This window comes from Herpailurus yagouaroundi, unplaced genomic scaffold, assembly GCF_014898765.1.
Source record: "Herpailurus yagouaroundi ecotype Mexico unplaced genomic scaffold, PumYag 187, whole genome shotgun sequence".
NCBI lineage: Eukaryota > Metazoa > Chordata > Mammalia > Carnivora > Felidae > Herpailurus > Herpailurus yagouaroundi.
Genome location: NW_024412418.1, coordinates 8402541 through 8422881, shown reverse-complemented (window position 1 = coordinate 8422881; position 20341 = coordinate 8402541). Strand labels below are relative to the sequence as shown.

The window sequence follows — 20341 nt, the reverse complement described above, 5'->3', positions numbered from 1 at the left end:
CCCATACCTTCCTTTCTGGAATTTTGGCTTCATGTGGGGTCTCTACCATGACATCTCTCCTGCTTGGGTTCCAGGTCCTGTGTATTGTTTTTGTTATTTCCTGGTCTCTTAAAACCCAGTCTCTAGCCACCAAGGATGAAACGATATCTTTTCAAAAAGGTTTTTAATGTGGGGCACCTGGGTGGCTTAGTTGGTTGAGCGTCTGACTCTTGGTTTCGGCTCGGGTCATGATCTCACAGTTCCACGGGTTGAAGCCCGGCATCGGGCCCTGTGCTGACCGTGTGGAGTCTGCTTGGAATTTTCTCTCCCTCTCTCTCTCTCTGCCCCTCCCCTGCTCGCGCTGCCTCTGTCTCTTTCAAATAAATAAGACTTAAAAAATTTTTTAATTTGGTATAAAAAATGTCTTTTACATTTTTATTTATTTTTGAGAGACAGAGAGAGACAGAGCACAAGTGGTGGAGGGGCAGAGAGGGAGGGAGACACAGAATCTGAAGCAGGCTCCAGGCTCTGAGCTGTCAGCACAGAGCCCGATGTGGGGCTCGAACTCACAAACTGAGAGATCATGACCTGAGCCGAAGTCAGACACTTAACCGACTGAGCCACCCAGGCACCCCTTTAATTTGATTTTTAAAGCCATGTTATTGAGGTGTAATTGACACACAAAAGTTGTACGTAATTAATCTATACAACTCGATGAGTTTGGACATAAATATATACCCATGAAAACATCACCACCATCTATGCCAGAAATACTCCAACACCTGCAAAAGTTTCCTCCCACCCTCTTTATTTATTATTATTAATTACTATTTTTTGTGATAAGAACATGACAAAAGGTCTACTCTCTTAGCTAACTTAGTTTATTATTTTATTTTATTTTATTTTATTTTATTTTATTTTTATTTATTTATTTATTTTGAAAGAGAGAAAGAGAGTGCTTGCACACAAGCAGGGGAGGACCAGAGGGAGAGGGAGAGAGAGAATGCTAAGGACGCTCCATGCCTAGTGTGGAACCCGACGCGGGGCTGGATCCCACGACCCTGGGATCGTGACCTGAGCCAAAACCCAGAGTTGGGTGCTCAACCGGCTGAGCCACCCAGGCGCCCCTCTTAGCAGATTTCTAAACAAACAAAAAAAAACATTGTTAAACTATAGAAACTCCACTGTGCAGGAGATCTCTAGAACTTACTCATCTCGTATAACTGAAACTTTGTACCCTTTGACTAACACCACCCCGTTTCCCCTTCCCCAGGGCCTGGCAACCGTTATTCTACTGCCTGCTTCTTGGAGTTTGACGATTTAAGACTCCTCACATGAGTGGTATTGTGTAGCTTTTGTCCTAACGTGCCTTTTTTCACTCAGCATAATGTCCTCTAGACTCATCCATGTTGTCATAAATGGCAGAACTTCCCTCTTTTTGCGGGCTGAATAATATTCCACTGCATGTAGATACCATAGTTCCTTTACTTAGTCATCTGTCTACTGACACCTAGGTCAATTCCACGCCTCGGGTTGTTGGGAATAATGCTGCAGAGAACACGGGGTGCCGAGATCTCTTGGAGACCCTGATGTCGGTCCTTGGGAGCATATATCCAGAGTAGGACTGCTGAATCGAATGGAAGTTCTAGTTTCCAGTTTTCGAGGAACATTTTTTGAGGACTCCAGCACTTGTTTACCCTCTGGTTAGCATTTTCTTGTCATTCCTGCCCTCTGGTGGTTTCCCTGACTTTTCCTGCCAGCTAAATCATGCTTTCAAAAATATTTTACTTACGCTGTCTCAAGCACTTTTAGGTCTTTGTGTCCCGAGAAGTGATGTTTTTGTTTTTGTTTTTGTTTTTGTTTTGATACTTGTTCCAGAACATTTATGAAAATGGAAGTTTCTTCTTCCTCTTGTCCCCAACTGGGCTATTTGTCATTTTCCTATCATTTTGTAGGAAATCTCTACAAGTCACTCTTTTAACTAGCATACATATTATCGACTTACCCTCCCAAGCACCGTCTTTGTCTTTCAACTCTGTGCTGTTATTATTTACAGCGAAAAATTGAGTACTTCCAAAACTATATCGGTCTGCCTTATCTTTGCGGCTGACCATACCCTACCTAATTAGGTATTATTCACCTGCTTTTAATTTAACTTTTCAAAGTTTTAGATGGTTACATTAAGTTTTTAAGCCGCGTGGAATTTATTATTGCAGACAGTAGACAGGAAGGATCTAACTTTATTCAATCCAGGTGTAGAACCATTTATGCTGGCACCACTTGGTAAATAAACTACTCGGCCCAGTGAGCTGAAATGTCACCTTTATTATGCATTATGTGCTCACGTACCCTTGGGTCTATTTGTGGACTCTAGATTTTGAGCCAATGATATATTTGTGTGTTTTGGTGCCCAAATCAGACTTACTTTTTCGTGATACCTTAAGGCCTAAGTTTTATTATTTCCTAGGGTGAGGTCCTCCTTACTATTACCTTTCAAAATTTTTCTTGGCATTCTTGAATATTTATTCTTCCATCTGAGTTTTTAAATTACTTCTCCTGTTCCAAAGAATGATTATATTATATTGTTATATTTTTGAATTATATTTTATCCTAAATTGGGAGGGATTTTTCCTTCCATGCCCTCCTTTAGACTTTTTTGACCTGCTCATATAGTTCAGTTGCAGAATTAATATGCTCTGTACATGTAATAATGTGATTCTTCTGTACACAGTCTTATGTAATCTCACTACAATCCTTGGGAAGGGAGTATCGGTATCCCCATTTTAGGTTAAGAAAGAGAAGGACGGACAAATGAAGCGATGTGCCCAAGATCACTAGTTAAGAAGGCGCAGGGTATTCAGCCCTGGGATTCTGTGTAACGTGCTCCTAAGGTGATGTAGGCATCTGAGAATTCATTCCCGATGGTTCCGCATTTATTCTCAGGCTCACATCTTCTTGTTCCAATGCTTGTGTTTTTAAACGAGTAAGAGTCAAAAATCCACTTTGTATACAATAAAAGATCTGCTTGGCCACACCTCTTGGGACATAGATTTCATCGTATTCTGCAAAGCCATCATGATTCTCTGTGTATTTCACATCTAACCAGATACTAACTGCGAATGAACGAATGAGCGAAATCAGCCACACAGCAGGCTAAGGAGCAAGAACGATGAAAGCGGTCTAGTTCACACGTCAGCGTAAAACAATTCTCTCAGTTGGAAAAAGAAACCCAAATAGGAACACGCCCAACTGAGATCAGTTCTGTAAAATCATCATTTAAATAAGGAAGGGCCTTTTACAACAATGTTCTTATGAAAAATGAAAGCAGTTGACCTTCTGGGACACTAGGCAGAAACAAAGGTGGCTCTCTCTCTCCTTCTCTTGTCCAGACTCCTGACTGAGAAGGGGACATGGTGTGGCAGGGAGCCAGGAAAGGACCTGGGACGTGTGGGCTGGGCTTTGCTCTGCCCGAGCTGGGCTGGGCGTCTCCTTCCACCTGCTGGCGGGCTCTGCACTGATGTTTATCCTGGTTTCAACTGGCCATTGATCTTAAAACAAGTTCTTTTGAACCGAGATGTTATCCCCTCATGTTGGACTCTCGATTTCCAAAACTATGATGTTTAAAGCTTAATAGGCATTTAGCGATCACCTCGTTCATAACTTCCCAGAGTAATCTGTCAAAGATTATATTCCTCAAGATCTTAATTGACTTCCCACAAAATAGGGAGGGTACTGTTCTGAGGGCAAAATAGCTTGGAGATAACAGATGAAAGAAACTAAAGAGGTTTCTTTACTGTGGGCTTTTTAGAGTTCCTAATACCCTAATGTGCACTTGAATCGCAAAGACAGGCCACTGTCAGAATTTCCACAACTGACCCTGGACCTTTTCCCCTAAATTTCCCCATCTTGTTGGGACATAGCGTCCCACAGAGCCCAGTGCAGCAAACTCTGATCTAATCCAATCCTCCCATTTTACAGCGGAAAGATCTGAGCCTTCGAGCAGGAGACGGCTTGCTCAACATTCCCTGTTAACTGGTAGCCAATTCTGGAATCCTGACCCTGATTCTGGAGTTCTTCCAATTAAATCGACCCTTTCCTCCGTGGCTCGCCGCGGACAGAACCGTGGCGCTGGGAGTGGGTCTCGCCGCTGGGCGGCGCTGTGAGCCATAGAGGAAGGCGGACACAGCGGCACCGGGCGCTTGTGAGGCTCCCCGGGGGATACCGCCCGTGCAAGCACTTAGGAAATGGCACAGCACTGTATACGACAGTCTCACTCTTACCCGCAATGACCTTTTTACCCGGCATGCTAATTCCTGGGGCTCTTGGTCCTACGCGAAAGGACGAGTCTTCCCGGGCCTCCTTTAAGACCCCTTTGCTCCTGCCTTCATGGGGTCACATGGACTCCCGCCTGCAGAGCTTGTCCAGAAGAAGCCGGGGTGGCACTCGGCCTGCTTTCTGTTAGGGAGAGATGGGTCCCCTCCCCTCCCTTTCTCCTGATCCTTTTCCTAGCTTGACCTACAGAATCCCAGTGCCCAAGTGAAGGGGGTTGGGGGAGGGGGTGTCTCTGGAGGGAAGCCACAGGGAAGGGGGCGAGACAGAAAACTCTAGGCTGAGGTGTGAAAAGTGTACTGAGAGCTCCGGGTGGAGGGCGATGTGACCCCTGCCAGGCCCTCCTGTCCCGTTCTGATCCCGGCCACAGCCGCTGTCTCCTGCAGCCACCAGGTCAAGCCCAGGCTGAGTGCAGCTCTCTGCAGCAGCTGCCCCGAGATTGCCGGAGATCTTGGCCGCCAGGCATGCGACAGTGAGCCATCTGCTGTTTGGGAGCCTGTAATGAGGCTGCCCCTGCGGTGACCCGGGGAGGGGGGGGACACCCGCAGCTCCTCAGCCCCAGCCTCCTCACTTCTGGCCTCCCCCTCCCCCCCCCCTTCCAGCTTCCCTTTGCCACTTTTCTTGCTCATCTACCACGTGGAAGGCCTCCTCCTCCGAAGCCCTTCCGGCTCAGGCCCCGTACCCCTCACCCCCCAAGCCCTGACTCCCCCCAGCCCCCAACGCTACACTCAGATCCTAGAGCCTGTGTCCCAACCTGAACCCACCATCACCTCATTTGCCGATCACTGCCCCCCACCAACCCTCTCTACTCCCCACCACCAGACCCCACTCACCGAGGCTGCCCCCCTGCCCCCCCCTCCGGCCCGCACACTGGCCCACAAGAGCACAGCCCCAGACAGCTCCTGCAGGCGGGCCTCCCTGGCTGGAAAATCCCAGGAAGGGACCACTCACATCTGCTGTTATTAATTCTATTCTCTTATTCTCTGTATCCTTGATGCTCTGGCATCTGGGGCCTCACTGACGGGGAGAGAGGCCCCTCTCGGGCTAGCCAGGTCTTTGAGATAGCGAATCTGTTGCCTAGGAGGGCGCCTTTCATCTGCACACTAACCAAGGAACTAACAAAGAGCCCTTACCCGCCAATACCTCCCTCACGGAGCTGTCACAGGGTGAACCACCGATGTTCTCTTGTCCTACTCACTCCAGGGCCGGGTACCGGACCGACCACTCAGGACAGCCCCTACACCGCGGAGCGCACTGGAATTACTCAAACTACTCAGTCCTAAACCTGTTGAGCTTGGCTACCTGGCTTGGGCCCCCTCTTCCAGCAAAAACCACGGCGAAGGCTCTTGCCCAACTTCCCCCTCCCGCCTTCTGTCTCCTGACCAGCCCTGGTTCCTTCCCATGCAATCCACGTGGTATGCCACGGCCCCTGTTTCTAGGGGCCTGTGACAGTCATTTCTGTGCCTGTGTGTCTTAACGTACCCGAATAAAACAAATCCCAGGTATGTTTTACTTATTTATTTATTTTATTTTACTTAAAAAAAGATTTTTTTTTGGGGGGGGCGCCTGGGTGACGCAGTCGGTTAAGCGTCCGACTTCAGCCAGGTCACGATCTCGCGGTCCGTGAGTTCGAGCCCCGCGTCGGGCTCTGGGCTGATGGCTCAGAGCCTGGAGCCTGCTTCCGATTCTGTGTCTCCCTCTCTCTCTGCCCCTCCCCTGTTCATGCTCTGTCTCTCTCTGTCCCAAAAATAAAAAAAAAAAAAAAAAGTTGGGAAAAAAAAAAAAGATTTTTTTTTTTTTTTAATGTGTATTTTTGAGGGAGAGACAGAGACAGAGCGCAAGCAGGAAAGGGGCAGAAGAGGGAGGGAGACACAGAATCGGAAGCAGGCTCCAGGTTCTGAGCTGTCAGCACGGAGCTCGACACGGGGCTGGAACCCACAAACCGTGAGATCATGACTTGAGCTGAAGTCGGTCGTTTGACCGACTGAGCCACCCAAGTGCCCCTTTATTTTACTTTTTTTTTTAAGTTTTTATTTATTTGGAGAGAGAGAGCAGGGGAGGAGCAGAAAGAGAGAATCCCAAGCACGTTCCACACGGTCAGTACACCCCCCAACCTGGGGCTTGAACTCACAAACCGTGAGATCGTAACCTGAGCTGAAATCAAGAGTCAGTCACTTAACTGACGGCCACCCAGGTACCCCCACCCCCATCCCCATCCCCAGGTTCTTTTTTTTTTTTAAACGTTTATTTATTTTTGAAACAGAGAGAGACAGAGCATGAACGGGGGAGGGGCAGAGAGAGAGGGAGACACAGAATCTGAAACAGGCTCCATGCTCTGAGCTGTCAGCACTGGGCCCGATGTGGGGCTCGAACTCACGGACCTCAGGATCATGATCTGAGCCGAGGTCAGCCACTTAACTGACTGAGCCATCCAGGCGCCGCCCCCCTGCCCCCCGCCCTCCACCCTCCGCCCAGGTACATTTTAAAAGGTCTATCCTTGTTGGCCTTCTCCTGGTGTGGGCATCTGCCAAGGACACATCCCTTGTGATCTTCCTGTGTTTTGCTTTCTCTCTGTCCATGAGAGGCCTCTCTCTGGGGACAGGGTGTGGCCAGGCAGCTCAGCCCTGGTGTCCAGGAGCTCCTGGAAATACAAGTCACAAAGAGAGCGGGTTTTCACATTCGGGGAAAAGAAAGAAAAAAGAGCAGGACCACTTCCAAAAACCAGAAACTGAAACCAGAGTACAGACAGGACCCTGGGACTACCTTAGAGTCACTTGCTGATGAGTACGACAACGGAATCCCTCAGTGCTTCTGGAGCAAACCCAAGAAGCTGCCCCAAGTCCCAAGACCTCGGGGAGCCATTTGCCACAGATACGGACTTATTCCTCTGGGGATTCCTCTCTGTGCAGCAGGCCCCCGGTGGCTGCTGTCATGGTTTCTGGTAGCAATTCCCCACCAGACTATTCGTGGATTCTTCCCAGTCCAATTTCAGGCTAACGAATCCTTGGCCCCAGCCTCTGCACCACCCCAGGGCCCATTCCCAGCCCTTGCCCGGAGCCTTGTGCCAATCACAGCCCTGTTCCAGGCCCGTGTCCAGTCCAGGGCCACCTTTAGTCCCTTCTCTCACTCCTACCATTCTCTCCTTCACCCCAGATCAGGGCCAGTGGAATGGCCTTCCTTGCGGGTCCAGAAGGAATTAATGTCTGTCACCGGGACCAAAATTCGGTGCCTGTAATGGCTGGCAGGTTTGGGGGTTTCGCCCTCTGTGGCCTCAAGGGTTCAGCAAGGCCACTGTGCTCTACTCCCAACCTTCCCCCAGAGCAGCCTGGCCTCTGTCTTTAGAGGGTTGTTTCTTCTGCTCCACCAGAAAGTTCTCCTCCATTCCTTCCCAGGGCAAAAGTTTCCAAGAAAAGGTGTCCATCTACTTAGAGGAAAATCTATTGGTCTCCTACATCTCTTAAAAGGGGTGGGGGCCTCTTTCTTTCTCTTTCTCTTACGTGGTTATTTTCTTCTCACAGGAGAATGGTGTCTTCTAAATGTGCCTGGGTGGTATATAGGTTTGTAGTATCCCAGAAGCTTGGGCTTAGAGAAATTTAGAGCCTAGCTTTGGCTCTTGTTTGGTGTCTGCTTTGGCTTCGAAAAACCGGCCAAGGTCACGAGGGAGTCTGCACTGGGTTTCTTCATTTGCACCTGCTCTATCTTTGCGTTCTATTTAAATGGCTATTTTTAAATGTCCTGTTTTAAAAATACTCAAATTTTACACAATATAGGCATTGAAAAAGAGACAAAAGAGAAAAATAATGTACACGCGCCCGCTTGTCAAAGTGAGAGAGCCCAGTGGACCCAACCCCAAGACTGTCTTACCCAGGGATTCCTTTGCAAACTGGAGAGCTGTAAGGGTGGGTAGGTTTGCGTAAGAAAAATAGGAGGAACACTTGGTTGATGGTCATAAACTTAGGGTATGCAATACTTCTTGGAATTCGCTGTTAATAATATCTAGTTTGCAAATTTAATTCACTTGGCCATAGTTTTGAAACTGGTATGCTTTTGTTTCAGAGTCGTATCTTTCCTCTAAAAGACACTAGCCAGTGATGTCAACATAGATGCATATAATACAGCGAAATTCCTTTATTGGAAAACATTTTTGGTGGTAAAATAAATATACCAAAATGTATCATTTTAACCCTTTTTTTTTTTTTTTGTTAACTTTTATTCACTTTTTGAGAGACAGCGACAGGGTGTGAGCAGGGCAGGGGGCAGAAAGAGAGGGAGACACAGAATCGGAAGCAGGCTCCCGGCTCTGAGCGGTCAGCACAGAGCCTGACGCGGGGCTCGAACTCACGAACTGCGAGATGATGACCTGAGCTGAAGTCGGACGCTTAACCGACTGAGCCACCCAGGCGCCCCCATCATTTTAACCATTTTAAAAGGGTACAGTTGGGTGGCATTAAGCATATTCACAATGTTGCGCAGCCTTCACAACTACCTAGTTCCAGAACGTCTTCTTTTCCCTAAAACAAAATTCCATGCCCATGAAACAGTCTCTTCTAATGCCTCCCACCCTCCTGACCCAGCGCCTGATATCCGCTCATCTGCTTTCTGTCTCTATCGAGTTTTCTACTCTGGCTATTTCACATGAATGGAATTATCAAATATATGGCCTTTTGCGTTTGGCTTCTTTCATTTAGCATAATGGCTTCAGGGCTCGTGTTGTAGCATGTATCAGTACGTCATTCCTTTTTATGGATGAGTGATTTTCCATTGTTTGGATGCCCTCCATTTTTAGTCACTCATCCGTTGATGGATATTTGGGTTGCTTCTACCTTTTTGCTATCCTCAAAAGTCCTGCTATGAAGTTTGTGCACAGGTTTTGTTTGAACACCTGCTATCCACTCTCCTGGGTCTATTCCTAGGAGCGGGATAGCCGAACCATATGGTAATTCTGCGTTCAACTTTTTGTGGAGCCGCTAAACTCTTTCCCACAGGCCACACCATTTTACAGTCTAGCCAGCCAGGTGTGAGGGCTCCAACCTCTCCATATCTTCTCCGTTGCTTGTTACTTTCTGTTTTGTTGATTTTAGGCATCCCAGTGGGTACAAAGTGATATCTCACGGCAGTTTTGATTTGCATTTCCCGAATGACTAAGGACTGCATCTTTTCATGTGCCCGTTGGCCTTTTGCAGATCTTCTTTGGTGAAATGCCTATTCAAGTCCTTTGCTCATTTTTAAATTGGATTGTCTTTTTTTTTCTTTTTTTTTTTTTTTTGAGTTGTAAGTGTTCTTAACATATTTTGGGTGCTAGACCCTCTTGTCGGGATTTGTCACAAGTTTCCCATTCTGTAACAAGTTGCACTCTCTTGACAGCGTCCTTTGATGCACAAAAGGTTTCCGTTTTGACAAGGTCCAGTTAATCTCTTTCTTGGGCTCTTTTTTGCTTATGCTTTTGCTATCGTGTCTAAGAAAGCATTGCAAAGTCAAAAGTCATAAAGACGTACTCCTGGGTTTTCTTCCAAGAGTTTTTACAGTGTCAGCTGTCGCTGTTGGGTTTGATCTATTTTGAGCCCATTTCTGTATGTGGTGGGCAATGAGAGGGCAGCTCCACTGTCTCACACATGGGTATCAGTTGTCCTAACACCATTTGTTGAAGAGATTATTCTTTCCCCCCGTTGAATCATCTCGGCATTTTCCTTGCATAAGTCAGTTTACCTTATGGGGTTAGTTTGTTTCTAGTTCTCACTTCTATTCCATTGATCTCTAAGCCCATCCTAATGGCAGTATCACACCGCTTGTGTTATTGTAGCTTTGTAGCAAGTTTTGCAATCAAGAAGTAAGCGTCCTCTGACTCTGTGCTTTTCCACAATTGACTATTTGGGGGCCCTTGCGATTCCGTACGAATTTCCAGATAAGTTCTTGCCATTTCTGCCAGAAAGGCAGCTGGGATGTTGCTAGAGATCCTATAGGATCTGTAGGTCCCTTGGGATCATTGCCATCGTGTAATACCAAGTCTTCCGATCTATTTTCTTCCCATGTATTTAAATCTCCTTTAATATAGTTCAGCAATTTTTTCTTCAGTGTGAAAAATAGAAGATAAAGAAATCTTTTTAACTCGGGACATGAGACCAATATTATCCTGACATCAAAGCCAGACAGAGACATCAAAAGACAAGGGACTACAGATCAATATCCCTTATGAGTATAGATGCAGAAATAGCAAGCCAAATCCAATAGCATATCAAAAGGAATATACAGCCGGGGCACCGGGGTGGCTCAGTCGATTAAGCATCTGATTTCGGCTCAGGTCATGATCTCTCAGTTTGCGAGCTCAGGCCCAGCATCGGGCTCTGTGTTGACAGCTCAGAGCCTGGAGCCTGCTTTGGATTCTGTGTCTCCCCCTCTCTCTTCCTCTCTCCCACTCGCACTCTGTGTCTCTTTCTCTCTCAAAAATAAATGAACATAAAAAAAGGAATATACACCCATGACCGAATGAGATTTATCCTAGCAATTCAAGGATGGTTCAACATACACAAAGCAATGTAATACACCCCATTAACAGACTGAAGGAAAAAAAAAATACCTGGATTAATGCCAAAAGTGTTTAATAAAATCTAACACAACTTTCATCATAAAAACACTCAACAACTAGGAATGGAATTGCTCAACCTGAGAAGGGCACTAATGGAGAGCCCACAACTAACATCATACTCAATGGTGAAAAACTGGGAGTTCTTCCCTGACGATCAGGTATAAGACAAGGATGCCTGCTCTCACCACTGCTATTCAATAATGTACTAAAAATACTAGCTAGAGCAATTAGGCAAGAAAACATAATAAAGGCATCCAAATCAGCAAGGAAGAAGTGAAAGTATCTGTATTCTTTTGACGGGGGGGGGGGGGTCTGTTAATATCCAGTGTTGTCTTGTGATTTTCTGCTTTTGAACTTGACAAATCATTTCACTGCTTGTGAAACTCTAGGTTGACAGTCTCTCTCGGCACTTTTATGACCCTGCCTTATCATCTTCTGACTTCCATTAAGGTTGTAGAGAAGTTGGATGTCAATTTAATTGTCTGTCTTGTGTAACAGTCTTGTCTCCCCTATTGCTTCAAGATATTATCTTTGTGTTTGGTGTTCTGCAGGTTCACTACCACGGATCTAAAGGGTGGCTGGGAGGGTCACCTGTATTTCTCAACTTTAAGAGACAATAATGACATTGGGGCCAATGCGCCGTTTTCCAGGAAAGGGAACTACCATAGTCATTCTGAACCCACGGCACCAAAGGAAGGCTTGCCAAAATCGTACTTCCTTCTCAAGATTCTCCCGTCAGCCATGTGAGCAGCTTTCTCTACAATAAAGCCCACATCTGTCAAGGTAGGCCTCAGGAGGAAGAGGGTCCCAGAAGCTGGTGTGGTAAGGAGAAGGGGGTGTGAACGTTCCTCTCTGTAGTTCAGTTCTGTGAAGGGCTAAGGAATAGTGAGTAAATGTGCTCCAACATTGGGTGACTGCCTGGCTCCATCGGCCCGGGGACGATGACACCATATTGACATCGCTGTGCGCATGGCTGCTCTGGCAACGACCTTGGCCGCTAGTTACTCTGGGGGGCGGGGGGGGGGCTCTCTAGGGGAAAAGATTGGGTCACACAACAGTCATGAAATACGACTCTTTTGGTGTTACCTCCAGTCCTCAAACTGGCTCTGGGAAAGAAGGTGCTTTACGGGCTCAAGGATTGGCCCTCCCAGCTAGCACAGAGGCCTCCCCTTATGCTTTCCGTGCTATGGAAGCAGCCTTTCTGCTCCTTTTGCATCCCAGACCACAGGCAGGCGTAGCTCAGAGCTCAGGTCTTTCTACTGTCCTAGAATGAACCAGTCACCCCCACAGCGCCTCCACCATCCACTATTTTTTGTCCTGGTCGTAGTGGGTGTAACGACAGGAACCAGTTAGCAACACCTGTGTATCCACAGAGGCGTCCCTATGGGGTATTCCCTGCTATGATACCCATTGGACAGCTGGGAACACTGAGGCTCTGACTAGTCACGTGGCCCTTCAGGTTTGGAAGCAGCGTAGCCGTCCTTTCTCTTTGTACTTTACCACAGTAGAGTCAGGACCCCAGACTCACCTCCACGGGCCTTTCTTGGCCTCCCTCATCAGGCCCAGGCCATTCTTTTTCCTGTTCTTCCTGCGACCAGATGTACCCCTGATGCTCATACACACCCCACCCGGGTCAGCCACGGAACTGACTGCTCGGGTGAAACCAGTCTCCTTTTTTTTTTTTTTTTTTTTTTTTTTCCAGTGGAAAACTACCTTGACCTTTAAACCTGACGTCCATTATTACCTGATGAGGCCAAGCTGGCTCTGGCCTGAGACCAAACAAGACGGTGACCCATCAAGTGGGTCGCTTCTTTGCTGGCCATTTCTCCTGCCCGGTGGTCTCTTTTGTAACTTGCTCTCCTCCGGCCCACGGTCACCTCAAGACTGATTTTAGTGAATAAAACTACAGACTTGGCGACAGTTGGTGGTTTCTGCAAAAAGCTTGTTTAGAACAGAGAGAATCCGGGGAATCCAAGGCCCGGACGAGTTCGGTCAGGTTAGAAAATGCAGCGTGGCAAGTCGGGCCGCCAGCCCTAGAGGCCTGCAGGGAAAGGGCGACCCATCTTTCTGCATCTGGCTTGCTTTCTTGTGTTGGACAAGTCTGCACAGTTCAGCCCCAGACACAACCTCTGGGTGCATAACAGTAATCGTCCCTGCCAACTGAGCGCTTACGGGGCTCCTGGTGCCGTGCTGAGCACTTAACACACATCCGTTCTGGGCTGTAGCGGGGTAAGCCGTGGCCCCCAAAAGACGTGTCCACACGCCAGTCCCTGGAACCCGTGAATACGACCGAGTTTGGAAAACACGACTTTGCAGATGCAATTAAGGATCTCAAGGTCTTGCTGGATTATCCAGGTGGGCCCTACGTGCAATGCCGAGAGTCCTCGGGACTGATGCAACCACGAGCCAGGGCACGCCTGCAGCCACCAGGGGCTGGAAGAGGCAAAGAGGGCTTCTCTTCTAGAGCCTTCGAAAGGAGCACGGCCCTGCCGATTTTGGTCTTGGATTTCTGGCCTCCAGAATGGTGAAAAAATTTCTTGTTGTAAGCCACCCAGTTTAAGGCAAACCGTTGCAGCAGCCCCAGGTACCTTCATGAGTTCTGCAATGGCCCTAGGAAATAGGGACTGTCACCATCTCCCATTTCATAGATGAGGAAACTGAGGCACAGAGCTCAGGCTCCTCGTCCAGGGTCCCAAAGGCAGGAGAAAGGCAGCGGCAAGATGAAAAACCAGGCAGAATGACCGCACGCAGAGACCAAGCTGCTAGCAGCGGTCCGCACCTGTTCTGCTGGAACGTACCTGAACTAAATCGGCATTCTACCTGCGATTTGCAGGAGGGAGAAATGAGACAACCACGGGGGAGTTATTGGGGGAACAAAGCGCGTACGGCACATTCAAATTTACAAGCAGCTCCTGTACGCGTTACTCTGCTTCCTGTTCGCAGCCGGCTGGAGCAATGGCTGTGTGATGCCCATTCTCCCGACGCAGGCATTGATACGGGGCGGGGCGCCCCCCCCCAGACATTGCTCCTCTGAGCTAGCCCCCAGCCTGGCTGAGAGCAGCTCTGGGGGTGTGGTGACATGGCCAAGGCCACGCGGCCTGCCCAAGTGAGGCTGGGACTCAAGCCTTGGTTTTCTTTTCTGTAATATTTACTAATTTATTTTGAGAGGGCGCGCACGCACCCGCATGTGAGCGCGGGGAGGGGCAGAGACAGGGAGGGAGAGAATCCCAAACAGGCTCCGTGCGGCCAGTGTAGAGCCGGGTGCAGGGATGGATCTCACGGTTCATGAGGTCGTGACCTGAGTCGAAATCAAGAGCCAGACGCTGACCCAGCTGAGCCACCCAGGCGCCCCAGGCCTTGGTTTTCTAACTCCAAGGGCTGTGTTTCTGTCCCGCAGAACAAGAATTAAGCTCTGTTGTGCAGATCATAAAAGAGGATGGGCAGAGGGCAGGAGACACCGCGAGCCCTGGAGAAAGTGTTGGCGGCAGCTCTGGGACAATGGGGCTGTGCTTTGAAGGCTGGAAGAGTTTCGACAGGTGGAGCTGGGGCAGAAGAGACAGACTGGCTCCCCGTGTGGTGTAGCAAGGGCCGGGGGACAGGAAGGAGGCCGGGAGCCAGGCTGGGGAAGGAGACCCAGCTCTGTTCTGCAGCGTCCCTTCTCTCGAAGCCCTCTCCCCATTGACAACACCGCAGACCTGAGCCATCAAAGACACGCCGGGCAGTTCCAGGGCTTTCTTCATTCATCAAAAGTCAGACGGGAACTCTGCAAGGCAGATCTGTAATTGGGGTGGGTCACGCCAGCGCCCACAATTTTATACATTTGTGGGCTCAGGGTCAAAGGCTGGCTATCTGACTTTCTAGGCTTTGAGGCAGCGTTCATGGACACGAGGCATCCTTCTGTTGGTTCTCAGGAGTCTGTTTCTGCGTTCCGAGAGCTGTGTGTTCTTGTAAGCACTGTTTTTGAAAGGGAACGATTGCTGGTGTGAGTTTTGAGAATTCTCTTCTGGACCTTTAATAATCTCTTTCTAGAAAAGCTTTTCCTTTCTATTGTTTAAGGTCTGCCTTCACCCCTGCCTCCCTGCCCAGGGTTGACAGTAAAGGGAGGCTTTCCTGAGATGCAAGGGGGAAACACTGTGGGGACGGTCCCGGCGGGGGGACGAGATCTCGGGGTTCTAGTCTTTGTTCTGTCTTTGTTTGGGATAGTGAGGATGAACTTGGGTGCTGGAGTCGAACAGACCTTGGTGCAGATCCCAGCAAGGCTCTGCTGGTCTGTGTGGCCTTGGCCAAGTGGCTTAACCTCTCTGAGGCTATATATATTTTTTTAACGTTTATTTATTTTTGAGACAGAGAGAGACAGAGCATGAACAGGGGAGGGGCAGAGAGAGAGGGAGACACAGAATCTGAAGCAGGCTCCAGGCTCTGAGCGGTCAGCACAGAGCCCGATGAGGGGCTCGAACTCACGGACCATGAGATCACGACCTGAGCCGAAGTCGGCTGCTTAGCCGACTGACCCACCCAGGCGCCCCTCTCTGAGGCTATAAAAATAGGAATAATAATAGTATGTAAGCCATGGACTTGTGGTGGTTATGCAGTGAGACAATGGACCCAACACAGTGCCTGGCACCTAGTGAATGTTCAGTACACGGTCATTACCATAGCCCTGAACCCTTACCTCTCCTTCCTTCTCCAGCTCCACTCAGCCACACCGCCCGGCTAGCACAAGTGCAACCCTCTTCTCTTGTGGGTCCTTATTTCCAGAATTCTTGTCCCTTGGTTCCTTCAAAGCCTGGCTGCTTTTCATCCGCAGATTGGAGGAAATGTCACTTCTACACAGCGCTGGTTCCTGACCCTTCCTCTCTACGCCCCTCCCCCACAGTCGCTGACAATGTAGTTGGTTCAGTCACCTCTTACTGTCCATGTGCTCCTCCGGGCAGGCAGGCACCCCGCTTTTCCACCCCTGTTGCACCTCCGCCGCCCACGCAGGAATTGTGGCGTTATAACAGTTGTGGCAATGAATATTCAATTATTTGCTGGTTTAACGTTACCGATGTCTGATGCTCGTAAAAGAAGCAGGCCCCTATGAGGTTGATTTTTCCATCAGAAAAATGAGGATGTTGGAATAAAAGACTGAAACATATTCTTCCCCAAGTTTCCCATAAACTTGGGAATGAACTCCGTGGAACTAGGGAGAAAAGGCAAGGAGCTGTTTCAGAAACATGGCCTGTTGCTGCCCTCTAGTGGCCAAGATGAGTATGAGTGTAACCGCATCATTTCCTCCTTCCCTCCCCCCGCCCCCCACCGGCCCCATCCCCCTTGGTTTTCTAGTTCCACCCAGAACTGGGAAAAGCATCCCACTCTCAGAATGAAATTTCACAAAGAGGGGGAAAAGAATCTTTGAATGCTCTGCTAGGGCTCTCTTGGGCAAAGAGAAGGGGCCACCGTTTCTTCATTAGGGTACACGCAGTGCTCAGCCCCGGAGCCTGAGAGTAAGCGAGATATGGCAGGGAGGGCGGCGTCGCACTGGAGCCCCCATCTGCTCTTGGGTGAACCAGGGCGTGGTTGGCTCTCTTAGGCTTAATTGTCTCTACCGCACACTTGTACGGTTAAATAACGTAAAGTGCCTGGCATGTGATAGGTCCTCAGTAGAAGTGCCCGCTTGGCCCTTGATTTATTTTGTGTGAATGAAATGCAATTACATACATAAAGGAAAATGTCACAGCCCAGAAAAAAGCCAGCCATAAACGGTGTCTAAATGCACAGGAAGCAGTGTTGTATCTTGGGGACCATCCTGGACTTGCCAAGAATTTTAGGATCTAGATTTATTAGCCTTGACACAGACTAGCTGGGCATCCCCACTCTCGACCTCAGCTTTGTTACCTGTGAAATGGAAAGTCGGATGCTAGAATCCTCTAGAAGGCATTCAGCTTCCAGTAACTGAAAACCCACTGATTAATGCCTCAACCCAGGGATTAAATCCGGCTTGCCACCTGCTTTGGTGCAGCCCATGACCTGAGAATATCTTTACAGTTTAAACAGTTTTAAAAAACCCAAAAAGGAAATATTTCAGGACATTTGAAAACTATATGAAATTCAAAGTCCAGTTTCATCAAGTTCTGTTGAAAGCCAGTCACAGTCCCTCGTTTACATATTGCTCATATGTGCTTTCCCACTACAACGGCAAGGTTGAGTCGTTGACTTGAAAAGCTGAAAGTATTTACTGGCTGGCCATTTACAGAAAAAAATTTCCCACTCCCGTCATAACCAGTAAAGGTATTTAATGATCTCACATAAGAAGAAACTCAAAAGGACACGACTCTCGGTCTCCATCCCTGAAGTTCTCTTGGCCTTTTCCTCCTGGTCACCAGATGGCAGCTTCAGTTCAATGAGTTACAATCTACATCGAATACAGTAAAGAACATGGAGAAAAGACTTGCTACGGCTTTTTTGGCCAGGAAAAAAAAACAAAAAAAAAAAACCCCTATGGCACCTTCCCTTTTCCCATTGGCCAGAGCTAGGTCACATGACAAACCCTGGGTTCCCTCACTGGGAGGGGCCAAACTGCGGTAGCCCAATGGGGCTGCAAAGGACTCACTTTTCTCGAGAAGTGGGGACAAGGGCCATTTATACGAAGCCAGCGTCCTGGTCGCACAGAAGAAAGAGGGCAAAGGGCATGGTGTCAGCCCGAGTCACAAAGGCGCCTTGCACCTCTGGGTAGACGCAGGATCCTTTTTAGAACTCAAATCTGAGCGCTCTTTGTTGACTTGAATCCACTCCGGGAACGCAGGGTGTGTTTGTGAGTGACTTCCTACATTTAGGATTGTTTGACCTTCCCTTCCTCCTTTAAGTTTTGCTTGGTTGGTTTGGGGCATTGCTATGAATGATGTTTCCCGATGAAAGTCCTTCCCTGAGGCCCCACCTGTGCCTCCAGGTAGGAGAAGGTCGAGGAGTAGGCTGGCGGCAGGAGAATTTCCCAGGGCACCGTCACCGTCCAGCCAGCTCACAGCTGAACCCAAACAGAGGGAGCGCTCCCCAGGACGGTTAGACTGAAGTCCTGCCCAGCCTCGGAGAGAAGGGGCGAACGCCTGAACTGTTTTGCAGAAATGCATCCTGCAATGCGGCTACTGTTCTACAGAGCCAGGGGGAGAGGAAGCAGAGCTTCAAGTATCAAAAGGGAACAATTTTGAAGGTGAGTCGAGAGGCAATTTCATAAGGACTTCAATCTGAAATCATAGCCTCCTTGTTGTTAGATAAGGAGTTGCAGTTACAGACACAAAGGGAAACGTCAAAGAAATGGAAGGGAAACTGAAAGAACTCGGGCAGCAAATAAAAATTGGGCCAGAGGTCCCAAGAGAGGAGCCGGCAGGAGAAGGCAGGTGGTGGCTTAGAGAGAAAATTCAGGAGAGATGTGATATTACAGTGGTCCCGAGAAGGAGCAATGTCCTTGAGCTATGACCTCTTCTTGATTTGGGGGTGGGTTTTCTGAGGGAGGATGCTTTTTGAACATGCTGCACCTGGGGGCTTTTATGTGCTAAGGGAAAACAGTGAAACAATTCAAGTTCTTCTAAACCAGGAGGAGTGGGGCTCCTTCCTGACCATCAAGACTCAAGGAGAATCAAAAGACTCAATCAGAAGACTCAGCTTCATCTGGAAAATGCAAATGTTATCGCACGCACAGCTGACTCAGCACCTATCCCGATTCCTTTCCAGGCTTCCTGCCTGTACATCTGGAAAGCTGGAAAGCCAGTTCCCTGGACTCCTCTGCATCGGGGACCCACGAATCCATTGTGTTCACTCGGGACTCAGAGGCGGACATGAGCTGTGGAAGAAGGTGGCCGCAGGCTGGGAGAGTGGCCTTTTTGAAAAGCACAGAGACAATGTATCTGGTCTTGGGTCTTCCGGGGAAATACAGGATTTTTGCACATTCAGTCTCAAACCCCGTGGGTGGCAATTTGCAGCTGTGAGCAACGGAGGGCTTTCTGTAAACACAGTGGGCTGGAGCATTTGGGGGTTCTGTTGACCCGAGGGTCGTCCAGTACTCTCCTGGGTCTGAGTAGCATTCAAGCTTGGTTCTTTGGTCATGTCCAAAAGTCCGTAAGGAACCCAGTAAATAAACTTGAATAGATGCCTTTCGGTGTGAGTTTGCTAATGTGGATTCTGTTGCCTGCAACGAAGGACCTGGACCTAAATCCCAAGCAAAATGTTAGATCGCTGCCGGGCCCCTGGCAAATTCTCACCACACGTTAGCGAACATTCTGTGTTACTTGAATGTCATGTGGAGAGAATGACCTATCTGCTCTGGCTCAGCAGCACATGTGTGAGAGGCCAACGACTTCTCTCCAACGGAACTGAACTCTCCAAACCCCTCTGTCCTGGGAGTGAAACTGAATCTTGCCAGTCTGAGATGAACCGTCAAGGTCATGTTTTCTCAAGCTCAGTCAGCTAAGGCTTCTTCTCCTCTCCCCTCTGACATGCTCTCCCGTCATCCATGGCCTGGGGGGCACCCATTTCTCCTCCTCCTCCGGTTCCATCCGATGGGGCGTGCAAGGCTGGTGTAAGGTGCCTGGTCTGTGTGCTAACCCCTGCCACGTAATTCTGCACTCACTGCTGTGACACCTGCCCCACTCTGCTTCCTTAGGTCCCCAGACATCACTCTGTATCCCCTCCTCCTATTGCCAGGCCTCTCCGGGTTCCCCAACCTGCCTGATTTGTGTCCCCCCCCCCACTGGGATCCCAGAAAGCTCTTTCTTGCCACTCCAGAGCAGGCGTTCGGGAAGGGAGGCATCTTTGCCATTGAGGCACTTTGCCGGGCGCAGAGACCCCAGGAAGGGGTTGCACGTTCTCTATGCTCTAGGGTCTCCAGCCCTCCGCCACCAGGCCTCGCTGCGGGTCCTCTGGTGTCATCCACAACTCTCCCTCCCACCTCCTCAGCTTGAACTTTCATCTTCTTTTGAGCAAGAGCATAGCTCTTTGACCATGGAACATTCTTTCCCACCCTACAGTGTATCATATAAAACCTCTGTTCTGAGTTCTCCAGACGCTTAACTTGATGGATCTCTGAGAACAATGTTTTCTTTCCGTGGAAAAGTTCTGTTTTTTTTTTTTTTCCCTAAACGTATTCAAGAGTTTCTTCACCAAATATTTGCGGAACACTCACTGGGGTCAGGACTTTGGGGGGTGGGGCGGGGTGGGGATGGGAAGGCAGAGTGGACAGACAGACAGCTTGTGTTCTAGCTGAGGGAGATGAGCAGCAGACACATGCATAGGTCAATTGCGTGTTTATTCCCAGCAGTGACCATGCTCTGCAGAAAGCAAAAAGCGGTGATGAGACAGGGTGGCTGGGCAGTGGGGACAGAGTGGTACCACGCAGGCACTTGCACTGGGACCTGAAAGCCAAGAGGAATCCCTCCAGGAGAGAGGGTCAAGTCGAGGCCCCTGAATGGAGGGACAGCA

The 20341-nt window shown here is 48.9% G+C and overlaps 1 long non-coding RNA gene across 1 annotated transcript; it reads left to right on the top strand.

Moving 5' to 3' along the window:
• Positions 1-16241: 16241 nt before the first annotated feature.
• On the top strand, positions 16242-19970 carry LOC121043499 (uncharacterized). Its single transcript, XR_005796867.1, has 2 exons — positions 16242-18077; positions 18599-19970. It is a non-coding gene; the product is annotated as an uncharacterized LOC121043499 (long non-coding RNA).
• The last annotated feature ends 371 nt before the right edge of the window (positions 19971-20341 follow it).